The following is an 18802-nucleotide window of genomic DNA, read 5'->3' as shown; positions in this document are numbered from 1 at the left end:
GAAGTCTGGGGCTGATGTTTGCTAGAAATATGTTTAAGAAATGGCTAAAAATAATATAAGTATTTAAATTTATTACATATATGTTAAAGCCTATAAAGTAAAAGCCTACTCATATTAAAAGATTTGATTGCACTGAAATATCACTTGGTACTGCGCTATGATGACACAGTGTAGTGGCAAATTGTTACTACCATTGATACAAGGTAAAAGATTTGGTAAAATGTTATCTCAGCATTACAGCATCTACTGAAATGTCAGTATCTAGGTTGTTTCCAAATGACATCCACTGCTTTCATTTAGCTACCAATTATGAAGCCTGGTTATGTAATGTTAAACCAATGACTCATAACACAGAAAATCCCTCTCGCTACCCCTTTTATCTAGCTAGTCTGTAAATCATAGGCCAATCATGAGAACATATCATGTCCTATGCATATATAACAAAGTTATTCACTGCAACTGCTTGCTGTTTCATTTAATTTTTTTTCATATTTATTAGATAGAGCTATGGAAAAGCTAGAAACACTACACAAGTTTTGTTTCAGATTGATGATGTTTGATAGGTATAGAATTGGGCTCGATGTACCTCGGGTTTTTTTAATCTCTGTTGTCTAAAGCACGTCAACAGACTATCCTGCATACTATGCCGCAACTTTGATGCCACAAAATATCCTGATCTCACAAAAGGTTTGCTATTAAAAGTTGTTAAGTTTTTGAGTCATTATAATTGCTCTTTTCTTTTATTTCCACACAACATCACTTGCTTTTACCAATTATTCCATTAGCCAGTAAAATAAACTTCATACCAACATGTCAATATCATGTAACTGCAAGGTTTAAAGACAAGGTCACAAAACATTTTTATGTTATTCTAATCACTTAGCTTTGGTAGGGGATTAGTTATTCTTGCAGATTAAGCGGATTAACAGTTGACATAAAACCATGATCAGGGTTGTCACCATTATGAGAAAACATAACTACTCATTAATGAGCACTGCCCTCACTTGTGCTTGGATATAAAACTCATAGCAATTTCAACAATTGCCAGTCTAGACATCTATATATTTGCATTAGCCGTGCAGTAGCACTAGTAAGTGTGTCACAGCCATGATGCTGTCAGGATAATTGCATTACAAACTTTTACTATGGGTAGTATGCACTATACATGCTGTACAAGTCTTTTATAATGCATACTAATGAGTATTGATTCAGTGACAGTATTACCTTCTGCACAGTGTGCAATGCTAGATACAGTGGAAGTGTTGCTAAGGTACATTTCGTAGTGTTACAAGCAATAAAAACCTCTGCATTACGGTTGATTGTACATACATGCACAGTACATTTTCATGAAATATCATTCCAAAATCAAGTATAGTGTTGAAAATTGCAACACAATTGCAAGATGTGGATGGCATTAAAATTTGAATGTAATTAGGCAAACAAGTTGATCACCACTAGCATATTGTAGCTTATATGATTGGAATCTGGAATATGATATGGGACTTACTAGACAAGTTCAGTAGTGCTAACAATAGTATTGGACGATCTTGTACAATGCAGTACAGATGCTTAGAAAGTCAGTAGTGTCAGCTGGTTCACAGTATCATTTTCATACTAATTCACAATTGCAGTAGCATGCAGTTTCAAGTTTTTAAGAATGTGCATTAGTACTATGTATGAATTACTGGGTTTTAGGTAATGAGTCATGAAAGTAAATAGGCAGTGGATGAAAGTAGGAAAATTACAGTAGGAGCACGGTTTAAGTAACAGAAAATGTCCATTTTGCCTTGTAAAGTTGTAATGCGGTGGAAAATTACTGTTTACTGAGCTGCAATTACACAGTACAGATTTAACGCATCACAACTCTGAACCATTCACACAAATCAGCAGTCTGATTGCATTACAATTGTTTAGCGGAGTTTAATCAGCAAGAGCTTGGTTTGAATGGGTCTAGTGTTATATCTAAAAGTACAAGTATACACCACAAAAAGTTGCATTGTTTCAATAGACATTATTAAAACTGCAAATTAATAAAATGTTGCAAGTGATCAACATTTCACTGTAAGTTTAAAGTCTGTTGTTAGAAAATTCTGAACAATGTTCATACTCCTTGAAATAATGTAATCTTTAGTTTTGCGCAATGAGAATGCCTAGGCAAGTAAATGCATTCAGCTAGTTTATAAACAATGCTTACATTAGTAGTGCTGCGGCTCACTGAGATTTTTTATTTTTATAAACAATCATGAAAACAATGTAGCATAGTAACACACTTGCGTTGGTAAACTAAAATTTTCTTTCCTAACTCAGAGTCACGAAAAACTTCAAAGGCTGAAAATAAATTAACTTCTAAAAGCTTTCCTGGAAGCAAAGCAGTTGCTACTGCTCAAGTATGTAAATTTGATGTAGCTTGTCATGTTTTCACTTTTCAGACCCCAACTATATATCTTACAAAGGCTTTAAAGATGTGGTTGCGTCAAAAAATTTGATTTAATTAAATTAAGACCCATAAAAGGCTGAAACATCAGCTACAATTTGATGCCATTTTTGTCTTTGTAGACCAACCCTGTTCAGAGATATATGCATTTAAGTGGGGCCCGCTTTTAAAAAGCTCACGTTCCAGCGGGTGCTTCTTTCGTGACGTCACAAGCAATATATCTGAAAAGAAACCACGAGCGATAAATATGAGGTAGCTTCCTTAGTCAATCATCAGCGTAGAATTTTTATATAGGCCGTAACAAATGTTGTAAGTCGTAAGACGCGTTGGCTGTGATCTCAAATTTAGGAATATTACTATATTATTAAATCGCATGGACATCGATATTTACTAAATTAATTAACATCGTTACTTTAATGAATTACTCGATCGACACGTTTTATTGGCGAACAACATGATTGTAAAAATTGCTGCGAAGGTGACTGTGAGTTTTCTTGGCATCAGGTAGTAAAAGTTCTACGGAGGAAGATTGGAAAATGGAGATAAATTTATCTTTTACTATGATTCTCCTATAAAGTTTCCTGTTGAGTTTACATTCAGATTATATTTCCCTGTTTGAGGCTGAAATGTAATTTCCTGCGCGTGCGAGATACGTATGTACAGTGAATTTTTGATGGCTTCTTTCTAATCTTTAGCATCTAGCAATACAATGGCTTAGATTGATGAATATACTAAAGGTAATATTTTAGTACTCAATAATACATGTACTAATTAATAAAATTATACATTTTTGCTATCACTAATTATCTTTTTATGTTTTTTTATCGGTTCTCCTAGCTACATTTGCTTCAAATTTGCTGTGGCAGTTTTATGTAGTAAATTAGATTCATGATTTGACTTTAGATGTTCACTTTTCACTTGTAGAAAGTGAAGAAAATCGATTGATCAATGCAAATCTTTAATTTCCAGAACCGAAGCTCCGAATCGTTGGCTTGGCGTACTTGTGCCTTTGTTAAACGTTTATTCGTTTTTAAAATTACACTCGCAGTCTATCAAACTCCCAATTCGAAAGCTTTCAGTAGATACGCTTTAGAATGACATATTTATGAATGACATATTTGTATTGCCTTTGTGTTACTGATTACAGGATGTTTATGTCGTCCCACCATCCGAAGCAGCTTTGTCAGTATAGAAACTGCCATAAAGGGAAAAGAGAGACTTGAATGTGTGCTGTATAAACCATGTTTTGTTTAAGTTTCTTGCAGTAGATGAATTTGTCTTATTGTAACAGCTAAAACTATGTGAGTGGCCACGAATTGATGAATATTTTTAATAAAAGCTTTATGCCGGGATGAAAATATTTTGCTTGTAAAAATTATATAATAGCATTATATTGTTGACGATAATGCAAAACATGATTTACAGAATATTGTATTGAATTGGATACGGTATATGGATGTCCGCAGAGCTGGAGAATGTGAGTTCGAATCCAGTTTGCAGCAGACTTCTCATCCTTAAAACTCTATCCCTATGTATATTATTTTCAAAGGAAGTAAGAAACTAGTTTTCAGTGTTGGCAATGATATACGGCCCAGCACCAAGGATAGGCGACGGACATAATGTGGGCGGGGCTTTCGGGAGGCTGTATACAGTGTCGTATAGGGACATGTCCCTATACGACACGGGCTGTATATCGTTAGTGTGGGTAGCGGCGGAAGTGTGCTGATACAAAGACCTTATTATACAGTTAACTTGACAGAATTACCGTAGACCGGTAGAATTGGTAGTCGGTACTCAAATGTTTACACAGCATTTAGAAAAAGTGAGCAAGACTAATTTTTAATTTTTGTTATTTGAGGCCTTTAAAACATTCATAATAATGTATCTGTAGTAGGGTTTAAAATTTTATTCTAACCAACATGAGCAAATACAAAATAAAGTATATGCCGATAGAGCCGCGTAGGACTAGACTTTTATCGCAAATAGCCGATGTGAATACGAGATATATTGACAGATAAATTCACTTGTGACATCATTTTGGGCAAGTCTGGGCATGTTTTTTTGGCCTGAGCGTTTTTACGGCGACCATATTTTTCCGATTTTAATCTTCAAATATCTTGGCAATGAGATTGCCTAACACAACATACAACATATCAACTGATAGAGAAAAAAATGCTTTCTTTTAGGATCAACTCAAATTTGACACAACCACATTTTTAACAGTAAAAATCCTACCAACAGAAAACAGTATAAGCCTACAAGCGTTGCGAGGTAGCATCATATCCTAAAAAACAAATGAGCTAACAACGACTCTTTTTTATATATGTTGGGTAATATGTGATGTGCTCTCATGTGTGACACAACAGTTGTGATGCAGTCCACCAAAAAAATTCACAGACGTTAAAAATAATCACTTTTTGTCAGATTTAGCTTTCTGTAGCAGAGTTTAATGTATGACACGAGCTAATTAAAGTTATCAAAGCGTTTTTCATGAAAATATTAAAATGTTGATATCATCTACATGTAAATTGTTGCAACTTTTACCTACTATTTATTGAGTATAACGCATAACTAATCTTGATGTCATTATTTGGCAAATAATTTCCATAAACTTTTTGAAACAAATATTTTGAAAGGGTCCATTACATAAAATTTTAAAAAGTGTTTTAAAAAACTATTGGCATTTTTCAATTTGTTGAATTTCTGCATGTGGTTTTATGTGATTTGGTTGCTGGGATGTTTCAAAATTAAAATTGTTAACATTTAAGTGCAATTATAAGGCTCAGAAGAAAAAGATTTCTCCAAAAATTATGTCAATCGTTGCACTTCCTGTTTTTTCCTCCCGTGATGCCATCGGCTATTGCAGCCAAGTTGCAGTGTTATGCATCTTTATTGACATACATCTTATTTTGCGTTTGCTTATGGTTGTTTAAATGAAAATTAAAATATAGGCCTATACTTAGACACATTGCTATAGCTGTTTCAAATTTTTCTAAAGATAGGTTGATTAGAATTAGTCCCATTGTTTTCCATTAACTACTGTATGAACACATGAGGAATCATTGATAATGAGACAGTATGTGTATTTTGATAAACAACAAGCATGACTATTGATGTAATTTTTGAGGTCTGGGCACATTTTTTTTCTTGTGAGCATTGTAACTGGAATTGAGTTTCGCAAATTTTAATCTTAAAATATCCTGCTTGTCCGAACTCCGAAAACCACCAGCAAAATTCCATATGATAAAAAAACTTCAATACTTTTTGATTAACTCTTCAAATTCTTGACAGGTAAAATTGCCTTAAAGATATTAAAGCAAATGAACTATGTATAAAAATTGAGACTAAAATGTCACAAGCATCTTAATTACTGTTTAAACCATATAAGAATTGCTGACATTTCGGGAAGCACAGCGAGAGTTATATTAACGTGAAATAGACAGCAAGGAGAACCACACGTTTTTAAAAAGCTTGCGAAAAATCATGGCAGCTTTGACTATCCATCATAAGTGGCCTCTGAGCACAAGTTTTCTCATCCTGCATATATGCAAAAGCTGCAAACAAGATGCCTGGATGCTTGTATAGGCAGTTCATTAGCTCAGCCTTTTCATTAGCCTTTTCATCACCCAATACAAATTCCAACCAGTTCTATTTGTAGATGGATGAGAGTGTAAACTAATCAGTGGTAGTGTTCTTTTTAATAGTTTTTACAAATTTTTGTTGCTCTTTGCTGATTTTCTAGCCATAGTACAAGATTGCTAGGAGTGTTCTTGGTCAGTGTGACGACCTAATCTTCCAAGCTCTCATTATCCTTGTGTTTTTCTTTTAACTGTCTCTGGCAGTAATGTTTCATGAATGGGCCAAATTCTAAAAACTATATCTCAGCAAATTATCACAGCAGGAATTTATTTTTCAAAAATAATGTTTGCGTTGCAACTTTTCAGTCTTAACCTATTACAGAAAATTTTATTAAAGTTTGCATGCTTGTCACACAAACTAAGCAAACAGCCCATTTATTCAGTAGTATCATTTTTTAAGCGACACAGATAATTGCTTGAGAATAGCAAAGCACATCTGCCCTTTATCTTTGGTAAACGATATTGTTATGAAAGTAATGTGCAAGCTATCTTCACAACTAACTGTCAACCATGGTAATGTTATGCAGATGTAAGTGTGTCATGAGTAGATTATCAACAAACAAGTTTTTCCAAACTGTTTATATATACCAGTACAGCCTACACTAACAGATGTGTCAATAAAGTATAGTGAGTATGCCTAGGCAAACAATTTAAACCAATTGAAGCTGAATGGTCGACGCTGGTAGCGGCATTCTTGGGAATCAGTTTGCATGTTGTAGGTTTGACTTCCCTATTATGCAATGTTTATCCCAAACCTCCAACCATGGCTTGGAACCAAGGAGCTCCAGGGCTGTTATTACCAGAAAACTAGTAGCCTACCCTGTCAGTCTGGCACGCTGAATTTGCAAAATTATTACACATAGCTGCAAGGTGGTTAAGCTGAGCCATCGTTAGGGTGCACAGCTGCTTCGCCAAATATTTTGAGTTCAATTCTCCGTGCAATGTTTTTCCTAACCTCTATATTTAGCTTTAGACAGATGGACAGACACAGCTTTTATTAATATTTTTAGTATCATTCTAAAAACTGTCTTCACAACCGAGTGGCTGGTAGTAGGTGAGCCAAGGCCTTAGCTTGAGGAATTTGACTTTAACGAGTCCTTCTACTGAGGAGTCTTCCTTAAAATTTGACATAAATATTCCTATAAAGTATACCTATATGAGTATAGTCACTGATATGGACCATTACATAAAGAGGGCTCTTGTTTGTAAACTAAGGAAAGAGAAGATAATTCTGACAACTTATGGAGAAGTGCTTTCTGCAAATCCTACTATTTTAACTGATTTTAGATTCATCAGTATTCATAAGAAATCTAGCTCTTAGCAGCACTGTTTTCTAAGTTGTTTGAAAAACTGTTGAGCACTGCCCTCAGAGAGATATGAGAAAAGCTAGCTGATTAATGTCTCAATCACTCCAATTACTACAGATAACACTTTCGCTTGGACATTCTCCAGCCTTCAAAGCTCAAATCTTGCCCTTTGTACATCTTCTTAATATCTTTTTTTTACTCTTGCATCACCTGGGATGGTTATATAACTAATCTTAACCCATGTTGTTTCTTTTATGATTAGTTCTAAACCTTTCATTTTGTCATTTTCAGACACTGGTTCTACCCTATGGTTATACCAATATGCTGTGTGTGGCATGTGATGCTTCTTACAGAAAGTCCAGCAACCTGCTGCAGTCACTTGATCATGTCGATGGTTGTATTATGTTTGTGCAATCTTTGAGCACTCATTTACAATATGGCTGGTACATCTTTTGTCTTACACAATCTGAATTTAACATCATTCATACTCTCCTCAATCCATGCTTTCCTGGCATTGGTTTGCAGTGCTTAGTCTTGTGCTGCTGTTATTAGACTATCTACCTCTTTCTAAAGGCTTCTTCTTGTCATCCACTTTTGTGTCCCCGTACTCTCTGATTACTTGTTTTTATTTGTTATTTTTCATTCATCAGTTTCGGTGTATATTATCTAGCATAGCAAATTTCCGTTTTTCTCTAAATTCTATATTTGTATTCCTTCTTCATTATTAGTTATCAGTTCATTTAAAATATGTATAATTTCTTCACTCTGGTCCTTGTGTATTTCTTCAGAATGCGGCCTTCATACTTTACAGTTATTATTGTTATTATTATTACTAGTCCCATGGCAGTCCGCTGTATCTTGAGGAATGGTCATGGGTGTCGATAATGTGCAGAGAATAAGTATATTTTTGATTATTCTATCCTTAAAGAAGGCAGCTCATTATTGCATGCATTAAGGTAGTTGACTCTTAAGCTGTATACCACACATTTGAAACCAATAAAAACAACGATTTCTAAATCTCTAACCCTGGCTTCAGAGGCCCAGACAAAACTTCCATATACTATAGAAATGATTGACTAGTGTCTGTTCTGTTTGATGTGCTGTTATTAAAACAGGTAGAAAAAGAATGCCTGAACAGGTTCTTCATTAAATGAAGTAATGCGCTTAAACACTCTCTGCTTGATGAGGTAGCATTTTATTGGCAAAAGGCAATGTTTTATTATTTACAATTATATAAATATAAAATGCTAGTAGAAGCAAAAAAATATCTTCTTTGTAACTATTGATGCATCATTGTAGTAGTAGCCAATGAACTAAATAACTGGCGTTTTGCTGCCTTCATCGCAAAACTAGCTGCATGCGATTCTCACAGTATGTTTGTTCAATTGTAGACAGAACAGTGTAAGCTTGTTAATTAGTGGCATGCTTAATGGCCTGTTCATGGTTTTCTGAACACCTGTTAAGAAGTCGATTAACACTTTCAAGCAGTATAGGCCGTGCGCCAAGGCAGTTTATCTTGCATTTCCATTTGCACCGTTTTTTCAGGGGAAATTTATGCAGTGCTTTAGACTAATTGTTGTATGGATAATTCAAAGCTGAAGAAGTGCCGTAGCTGTCATTTCCACTTCTATGAGAGATTTGATAAAAATGATTTTTTAGGATTTATCTCCCCTGTAAAAACGATTCTTTCCATAGAAGCATCAGATTAGCAACTTTTTCATCAAAATTATTTTGCAGTGATTTAGAATGTCAGAGTGAAGTCAAAATTTACTTTCTATCTATTGTTGAACATTCCATATCCTATGATTGTTACATGCGTACTTAAATTATATACATGTACATACGTATATATACATAGGTATATAACCTTAGATATCAATAGCTTGATTTTACAATTCAAAATAAAAACATTATAACTATGTTTTATAAACTGACACTGATGAATCATACAAAATAATAAAAACACATTGTGAACGTTTTGTATGTGTTTGAATAATGGTGTTTCTACTTTTGTAGAAATTATCTTTTAAATTTATTTGTTATTGTATCGTATTTTTTAATTATGTATCAATATGTTGTTGATTAATTAACATTAATAACCAAAGACAAATTTTTTAGCGTAGTTCTGCATGATCATACTATGTTTGCATAAACTTATTGATGTGTGCTATTTATTTTTGGCACCCTTGGGAGGTAATAAAATACAAACTAATTTAGTTGGTTTTAATGCATTTACAACTTTTTGGATAAAAATGTTAGGTAAACCAGCTGTTCTAGTACCTACCATTCAGTCCCTTTTTGCCATGACCATAACCAGTCAGCCAACATCCACATTTGCAAACTATATTTGTTGTGCAATAAATAAAATGCTATGAATTTTTGTACTTTGTGGAAAAGTAGCCAATTTACAGACAAGTTCGAAAGATAGACTACCATCATCGAAATCAAACCATCAGTTTTGTGGTTTTACATTCCCAAACCACTTCTTGGTAATTCAATTCATAATTGGTTTGTTTTTCTTTTACATCACAAAACACTTTGATTTCATGCCTGATAAAAACCTGCCTATAAAAGCTCTGCTGGCAGCCATCAGTTGTGCATTTTATGGCAAACTTTGGTGTAAGGAGACTTAACTTTTGTAGTGTGAACAAATTTTACCAAAGAATTCATTAATTTTGGACACAAATCAACGAGGAGACAACTCCAAGTTCAAAACTACTTCTAACGAAATTAAAAATATATCCACGATAGGAGGCAAAATTGTTCCGCCTCCTATTATCAATTTGCTATACACATTTTAAATAATTTTTATATATACGAAGGCCTCTTATTAGGGGGCCTCCCATCCTACATATTTTGAGTATATATATATATATATATATATATATATACAATATATTATATATTTTGAACTTTAATATCAAGCTGTTTATGTATAAATTTGAACATCTGTAGACATATGTCATCACCACACCACCAAAGAGGTGAATAGTTGGCAAAAAATATTTTGTAACAGGGGCTTCATAACCCATGAGCGCAATGTATACACTAATACAAGCTTCAACATGTGCAATCCGGAAAGGGATATACAGTATATGGTAACAATGTTTGACTCGTAAGAGCTCGTTTGCCTTGTGCTTAAATGCAAATTTGGAAACATGTGTTGGCAATTTTAGAGAGTTCAAATTTAGCAAAATTTGTCGTTGCAGATCATGAAATGTGTCGACAAAACAGAGAATAGGATACGCAATTGTTCATATATGCAAAGGTGATCGATTGGGGCAGGTGTTACAGCAGGGAGTATCACCGAAAGTTCTCTTTTATTGTAATCTTCACCCCTGATTACAGATGACGACTAACTAGTACTACCAATTGTTATAGTAAAATTATTTTGACGTTTTGCTTTATGGTAGACGTATAAAATATTTATTTGTAGTTTTACTTTGAAGAGTATGCATTACTGTTCAGAAAAAATAAGCAAAATGTTGTAAATAAATGTTGAAGATGTGTGCTACCCATCAACTTATTGTGAAAATTGAAATAATCATGGTTTTATATATATACATATATAAAACCAGTGAGATTGAACAGAAAAAGGAGGAAAGCTATCAATGCAAACCAATAATACTGCAGTCACGGTACAGCCCATAGATTACTGTAAATAGTTAGGTCAAGTTTTTCCTTTTTGGATGGCTGAAGAGGTGAGTTTGGAAAAATCTTGGAACGGATTAGGCAGTTTACATTCATTTTACTGTTCTTATAACATAAAATCCTTATAACGTAAAAGTTCATGAAACAGATTATTTACGCTGTAGTAACACCTACTGTATACATATATATTTTTTTTTACTAGCAAAATGCCTGGCTTCGCACGAGTATTAAAAACAGCTTATAAAACAGTGGCAGGTGATATAGTTGCCTGCCATTTGCAATTAGACTGCCACATTACCAATGGCTAATTTGAGTGGGCTAATAACTTACTAATAAGAGCTGTGAGAGCAAGCTGCAGAGACGTTGTGCTGTAACCTAATGTTGTGCATATTCTAGCCTAGATAGTCAAGCATGTCACCTAATTAATGTATGAATCTTGCGTAGCCTAATTGGTAAAATACAGTCAAACATGGATAACTCAAACTTCACGGGACCGAGAAAAAGTGTTCGAATTATCAGAGCGTTCAAGTTATCAGAGCACTGTCACAAGTCCATGTATTTACTTATTTATTAGTAGATACATGTACATATACAAACAATAATATTAATCCAAGACACAAATGGCTTGTTTCAAATTAAATTATTCTAATGTAAAGTTTAAAACGTTTTTATCAAAAAGTATAGAGATTTTTCTATCACTTGAGATTGGTTTGTTGTTTGAAGTGATGGTTATTGCCAGGACGTTTTTTAGATTGACATTGGTAAAATTTGATCGTTGTTGAAATGCTCAAAAAAAAGATATCGTTTTCTTTTGAGCGTTTTACCCACGATCAATTTTGCCGATTTTTCTTGAAGTTTATGCAAAGATTACCTTACTTTACCTGGGATTCGTTAAGAGCAACACTCCGAGGCAGTTCAATTAGAAGTTTTACGAGGTTTTACGGTATACATAGTATATTACTCACGTTTTTTGAAAGGATATTTATTGAATGTACACACGTATTCTGTGTTTAGATCAAACGATGAATAGTTTTTTTAGCTAAGACAACGTATACGTTTAATTACAACAATTTCTAAGACGTTTTAAACATTCAACATTCCAACGTTGATTCAACACGGAATCAACGTCAGAAAACTATTCATCACGGGCTAGCCGGATCACACACTCAAGCATTTTCGCCACGCACATACAAAAACAAAAGGCTGTTTTTGTTTTGTATGTGCGTGGCGAAAATCCTTGCGTGCGTGACCCGGCTTGCCCGTGCTATTCATCATACAGCAGGATAAATCAAATAGAGCGATTACCAGGTGAGTACCTGTCTAGTATAACTACTCATCTAAAAATGTGGGTTCGTCCTATTTCTGATCTATGTTATCTGTTCTGCTTTGTGTTTGTGATCTTGAGTTTGATTATCAATATTTAAGCTATGAATCAAAAGTAGCAATCATATGAAGGAATTAACCCAGAGGTTTACATCATGATAGTAGACATACTTTGACCTAGTCATTTATGCATATGTACATTGTATGCATCAGCCAGTATAAATGCTCACCTCACCCCGCATTGAACCACATTGGATTGACTTTTAACTGACATTATTTTTTGTACAATAGAGTGAGTCACAAGAGGGGGTCCTCCCATGTTTTGTGACAATTTTGACGACAGGGATATTTAAAAAGTGACAGAAGAGACGACCATTTATCAATGTAGGTGACGAGGTGACGATGATTGTGTAAGTAGGATTACTAAAGGTACGGCTGAAAGTAACAAATTTTTCGTTGGTTCTGCGTTCTGGCCGAAATCATGAAAAACACAGAATTAATCGGTCGCAATTCACAGAATTATTTGAGCTGTGCATGCCCACCGAGTTCGTCGACGAAACGCTTTTAACAGATTAAACGAATTAACACAATAAAATACGAAAGCATCTTAACATAGAACACACGATGTAACTGTTTAAGTCGCGCTATTATTGGTTAGCAAGCGCGATTCTAGCCAATTTTAAGATATATGTGGTCCGAGAAGATAATGCGACACACAAGAAAAATATTACAGAAAGTTACCATAGTAAATACGATGCAACTGGCTTGTTTGCGCTAGAGATGTCAACATTTTCTACCACAAAACTTTTGCTGCTAAAAAGGAAATATAATTAAAAAACAAACAAATTGTCGCTATAGCATCCAAACAGTAAATATATTCAAAAACGCAATCTAAGCAGTTGCATCTATGTACTATGTTGAATTGCACTTATACTTTTATTATGTGTCATTATACGTCTCTTGGACTATAATAATTGCAAAAGCTGCTGGGATCGTGCTCGCTAGCACGATTCTAGCAGCGCAGAATAATTCTGTGTGTTGCAATCATTTTGTGATTTTGGTTAGAACCAACGGAAATTTTGTTACGTGTAGCCGTACCTTTACTAACTTATTGCTTGTTCATAAATCACCACAGTCAACCGAAACTTCACTAGTTTTGGTTTGAAGCATCTGGCCCTGCATTTCTAGACTGCCAAATAATTAAAGCAATGAAATGCCACGACATTGACAGCAAATCCGTTTCCAAGTCTGTGACTGACAGTGATCTCGGTCTATTTTATTTAGGTTCTACTTAGGTTCTAGGTATTTAGGTCTATTTTATTTTATTTAGGTCGATCTCGGTCTAAGACAATCTCGGTATATTTTCAGTACAAGAAATATAGCCCTAAAAACCTAAGATGGCTGTCACTCGTCGCGGAGTAATCAGCAATCCCCCCAAACATCACTAATATGTTTGTGAAGGTCGCTGGTTGAGCCATGCTTTTAGTTAGCAGAAGTTCAAACTGAGCGAGTTTCAGATTTTTAACGCAACTCAGTGCCACCAGAATAGATATTTGTATTAAAATAACGAATGTGATGAAAGAGGTTGTTCTGGTTACCAACTTGAAAAAGGTGACAGTGATTTTAAAAGTGACGACAGTGATTTTAAAAGTAACTATTCTGACGACAGCTATGTGTGGTAGGACGCCCACAAGATGTTAGTTCAAAAGTGGTTGTGAAACAATGGCTATGCTGAGAAGTTCTAAGAAGGAGAGGATGAGTGGGATAGTGCCTGAAGCTTTTGATCACTTGCCGTCCCTCAAAGACCAGCATTATGTAAGTGGATAGTGTACATGCACATATATTTTAATTAAACGGGAATCCTCCTTTTCACTAACTCACAGCCAGTGCAGTGTTGTACCAGGATTGATACCATTCATCCGCAACCATGGGATAGAAGTAATAATATACCTTCTTACTAAATAATATTAACATACACATGTGTTAGACAGCCTGTAGGAGTTGTGCCCCATGTTCTGGTGTCTTTGGCTGCCCTGCTTTACTGTGATCTGCTGTTGCATTTTCAAGGTTACATTAAAAATTCCTATCAACTTTAATTGACCGCCTCAATCTCAATTAGCCCTTGTGATTTATCATATCTTTTTGCATAAAGTATATGTATGATTATGAATTATTTGAGCTCCCCCAGGAGTGGAAAGAAGTGATTAAAGCATTTGATGCATCCTTGAACATTCCTACCTTAGACACCGGTTTCACAATCAGAAAGAATCTGTCTGCCCTGTCTATCCAATTGGAAGAGAGATGCAAGCTACTTCCCCAGGCAAAAGTCATCAAAAGTGTATACACTGGGAAATTAGTACTTTACCAGTGCATGCGCAGCCGCAACATACAACTAAGCAAGAGATGAACAGTAGCAATATCGCAATATCACAACGCAGGCATATAAATAATACCGTACTCTCACAGTATTTGTACAATTGTAACATAGTACTTCCACAGAGCAAGCCCTGTGATAAATAGTTATTCTCACAGCATGTACATCTTACTTCTAGAGTATATGCCCAGAGGTACCACAAGATTTTATTAGAACCTATACAGTAGTAGGATAACATTCCCACAATTATGCATAGTGACAACAACAATCTCACACCTCTGGCACAATGGTAACACAGTACTTCTACATACATACATTTGGGTAACAAAGTGCTTTTGCTGTGCATACACATGCCAACATAATACTGTTATATTGATAACATGCCATTCCTGCAGTGCACAGAAAGCAGTATGGCCATTATAGTATTGCTATGGTACCAGAGAGTAGCAATGTAGTAGTTTACACAAACAGTACTGTCTCTTGACTTATATAAGCATGTATTTGCCAATTTTATTGAAGCATTGCCATGTTTAGTGACATATACGTACTTAAGAATGTTCATTTCCTTTTAAAATTAACAGCAAGTTATCACATCATTTTAGTTTCTGGTAAAATTTTAAAGATATGCTAGTTTCTATATGTATTCAAAACCAAATTACAGAAATTGGAAATGCATGACCAGCAGGTAATAGAAGAGGAATACAAGAGTGCCAGGAGAGAACAATACCTGATGGAACTGAAGGTATCCGGGGGCAGGCTTCTCAACATCTTTAATACTAGGTATAGGTGTAGAGGCCAACTCAGCAGCATTGTTGTTGCGAATACTGGGTGGAATATATTTGGCAGTCGGCCGTCCTTGCTGCGAAAAGTCTATCGATGTCGGTATGTTTCTGCAACTGTTGAGAGTCAATTCCACGAGCAATGCTATTAATACATCTAGCCATTCGTCTGTCTACGAGATATCTGTAAAATGAAACATTACATGCCTAGATGTTAGCAGCAGACATGTTTAGATGTTAGCAACTGACATGCATGAATATTAGCAACTGAGATGCCTGAATGTTAGCAACTGACATGCCTGAATGTTAGCAGGGGACATGTCTGGATATTAGCGACTGACATGCCTGAATATTAGCAACTGACATGCCTGGATGTTAGCAGGGGACATGTCTGGATATTAGCGACTGACATGCCTGAATATTAGCAACTGACATGCCTGGATGTTAGCAGGGGACATGTCTGGATATTAGCAGCAGATATGCCTAGATATTAGCAAGTGACATGTGTAACTTATCATTTATATCATGAAACCATTTTACTATTTCAGGCCATACATACCATACATACTTGAAAAGCACCTTTTATTCTTTTATTGCCTGTTCATAATCAAAAGCTTTCTCAAGAATTATAATATGTATATATACATACATACATACATACATACATACATACATACATACATACATACATACATACATACATACATACATACATACATACATATATATACATACATATATATATATATATATATATATATATATATATATATATATATATATATATATATATATATATATATATATATGTACATAAAGTGGACGCTTCACAATTCGTTACAGAGTGCTCAATGATAAATCAGAGCTAAATTATCAAATATGTATAAGCGGAACTTCACTCTATAAGTTAAACATTTTATTACTAATAGTGTCATGTGGTACAATAAGTATCACACTCTTCAGATAAAATGTCTAAAAATCTTAGACAATAAAATAATACGCTTTTAAGGAGAGCTTGCTCTAGGCTAATGTCTAATTTTTGATACCTGTATATTTAAACGGCTGCAAAACAACTTCCCTTATATGATAACTGCTCCGATTTTAAATAATGAATTAATAAAGCATTTTGGGACATAAAATGAATTTTTTTAAATGTATTTTTAGGTGGGGGAGTTGTATTACCGATCAATTATTGTCCGGGAAAAAAGTTACTGAGGGCAATTGTGCGGTTGTTACCCGTCAAAACCATAGCAATCATTTTAGGATAGCTTTTAAACTTTACCAAATTCCCCTGCACAGCATCCATAGTTGAGTTTGAAGTTACCAAACTCTTTCTATGTTTGGTAAATCTTATGCAAACCTAATTTTTGCTCTACTATGTTTCACTGATCTATATGGCTCACACACTCCATATATTCCAGTTACTAAGGTTTACATATTTCTGGTTTATTTTCTGATAACTTCGATTAAAACTGAAGATAAGTAAAACAGGGCAATTCAAAAAGAATATAAATAGAAACAAATTGCTTTAAGCAATGATAAGGGGTGACTTACAAAGTATTAGAAGAGCTTTTATTCACGAGCTGACAACCTTGAAGTAGTAGACAACTCCTTGATTATCTCTGTCGAATGCATCTATGATCCAGAACCTGCAAACAATTTGGACACGCCTGAATCCTACCAAGCTATAAACAATACTAATAGCCATTGAGTAGTACTGTTGATGTGATATAAGGCTGGTGTTCACTGTAATAAGCCTTAGTGCCATCATATTGGCTTCATGAGAGAGAGAATAGTCAATTACCTCCCTAACCTTTGCCATAGTACACAGTCTCTATTTAATTGATCACAGCCTCTCAGTCTCACTTTGAGATTGCGGATAACATTTACCTTTTGGTCACACTGAAATAATCCAAAACTGATGTGACACATTTATTACAGTAAATGTCTCAGCTCCTATATGTGGTAATGTATATGCCACCATATCTACTCCCATAGAGTAGTAAGTGTTCAAGTGAACGAACAAAAAGCTTATTTGGCACTAAACCAGTCAGTTGTGTTTAGCATACTAACTTAGTGATGTTAGAGTTTACCTACCTCTTTCTACTTAACCACATAATTTCTGCTAAATCATTTCTTACTGATACTTATGGCTGATGCTTGATTTACGCCAGTTCATAAGCTCTACAAACTTATCATTTTATTTTCGATACAGGTATATTGATAAACTCTTAACTGCCTCAACAAAGATCAAAAGTCGACAAGTCTAGACAAGTGAACATTTAAAAAGCAAGGCAAGAGCAACTCCAATAGGAATGTTCTGCATGCAGACTATCACGCTGATCAAAAGCAACAGTGACATGTTTTGCTCTTTTGATAAATAAGTTTTTGTAGCTATAATCAGTGTTTCTATAGTATACACTATTGGACGCATGCCAAATGTCAACAATAAATTTTTTTTATAAATGTCCTAAATCTGAGCCACTTTAAAAGGTAAAGCTTAACGACTTCTTGGAACAACTAATAGGAAGAAAAATGCGCAAAGCTTTCAAAATATTTAATATTTCCAACTTGATAGAGTCAGGAAAAATGCATGTAGATACTTTTCAGTGAATTCGCTTGGCTATAACCAGTGTTTCAGATTTGAACGGTAAAGCAGTGTACAAACACATGAGTTTGGTTCGCTTGATTTGACCAACAGCAATTTTACCCAATTATGCCTGAGCAAACTAGAGCTGCGCTTGGAGAACAACAATAGCAGTAACTGTAAACTAAAGCTACCGAAAGTAGCTAATGGTTGCTCATTGCCAACTGTTGATTGCTTATTGCCAGCTGTTGATTGCTTATTGTCAACTGTTGATTGCTTATTGCCAGCTGTTGATTGCTTATTGCCAACTGTTGATTTCTTATTGCCAACTGTTGATTGCTTATTGTCGACTGTTGATTGCTTATTGCCACTGTTGATTGCTTATTGCCAACTGCTGATTGCTTATTGCAAACTGTTGATTGCTTATTGCCAACTGTTGATTGCTTATTGTCAACTGTTGATTGCTTATTGCCTACTGTTGATTGCTTATTGTCGACTGTTGATTGCTTATTGTCAACTCTTGATTGCTTATTGCAAGCTGTTAATTGCTTGTTGTCAACTGTTGATTGCTTATTGTCAACTGTTGATTGCTTATTGCAAACTGTTGATTGCTTATTGCCAACTGTTGATTGCTTATTGTCAACTGTTGATTGCTTATTGCAAGCTGTTGATTGCTTGTTGTCAACTGTTGATTGCTTATTGCCAACTG

The sequence above is a fragment of the Watersipora subatra genome, chromosome 2 (genome assembly GCF_963576615.1).
Source record: "Watersipora subatra chromosome 2, tzWatSuba1.1, whole genome shotgun sequence".
Taxonomy (NCBI): Eukaryota; Metazoa; Bryozoa; class Gymnolaemata; order Cheilostomatida; family Watersiporidae; genus Watersipora; species Watersipora subatra.
Note: the sequence above shows the minus strand (reverse complement) of the source record.